The sequence below is a fragment of the Octopus bimaculoides genome, chromosome 27, assembly GCF_001194135.2.
Source record: "Octopus bimaculoides isolate UCB-OBI-ISO-001 chromosome 27, ASM119413v2, whole genome shotgun sequence".
NCBI lineage: Eukaryota > Metazoa > Mollusca > Cephalopoda > Octopoda > Octopodidae > Octopus > Octopus bimaculoides.
The window spans coordinates 16,810,526-16,811,568 of NC_069007.1; the positions used below are offsets into that span (position 1 = coordinate 16,810,526).

General features: G+C 28.4%; 1 protein-coding gene across 3 annotated transcripts in view; it reads right to left on the reverse strand.

Moving 5' to 3' along the window:
• Positions 1 to 1,043, reverse strand: part of LOC106877215 (acid phosphatase type 7) — a 26,553-nt gene that overhangs the window by 8,544 nt on the left and 16,966 nt on the right. The gene's annotated exons all lie outside the window — the stretch shown is intronic.

The window sequence follows — 1,043 nt, forward strand, 5'->3', positions numbered from 1 at the left end:
GTGTATATATATATATATATATATATATAAATATATTCGTGTATATATATATATATATATATATATATAAATTATTCGTGTATAAGTATATTCATATATATATATATATATAAATATATTCATGTATATATATATAAATGATTCGTGGATAAGTATATTCGTGTATATATAAATATATTCGTGGATATACATATAAATATATTCATGTATATATATATATATATATAAATTATTCATATATATATAAATATATTCGTATATATATATATAAATATATTCGTGTGTTTATATATAAATTATTCATGTATAAGTATATTCATATATATATAAATATATTCGTGTATATATATATATAAATGATTCATAGATAAGTATATTCATGTATATATAAATATATGGAGCAGCATCATCATTATCATCGTAATCATTATATCAAACTCTCTCATGGGATAGGCTAATAGCATTGGCCATCTGAGTTTAGCCAATCACTTGTCATCCATCACTGTGGTGAACACAATCAATGTTTTCCTCAGTGGTGGTAATTGCAGGACAGCCAGACCATGGGTCATCTTCAAGACTCCCCACTTCCCCTCCTAAATTCAGCTGCCCACTTTTGCACTGCTGATAAAGTTGGAACATCATCCCCTAATGTAGCAACCATGTCAATATGAATGTCCTTGGGGGCGGGGGTAAATCCTTTTTCTGCAGGTACTTGATAACACCACAATGCCAAACTTTGTCCATTTTCAAGAGAAGTCACCACTAGGTACTTCTGAAATTCAACAGTCAGACGTCACTTTACTTGGAAAGAGACAATGCAATTATTAATAAGAAGGGCTGAAATTAATACATTTAAGAATTTGCAGGTCTAGCATCCTATGAACATTTCAACCCACCCTCATACTACAATAACTTTTATGTTGGAAAATATGGTATGTTTATATATATATATATATATATATATATCTGTAAAAATATGTGACACTTATTCAGTAGCCATGATAAAACTGAGTTTTGGATGCCATGGCTACTGAATAAGTGTC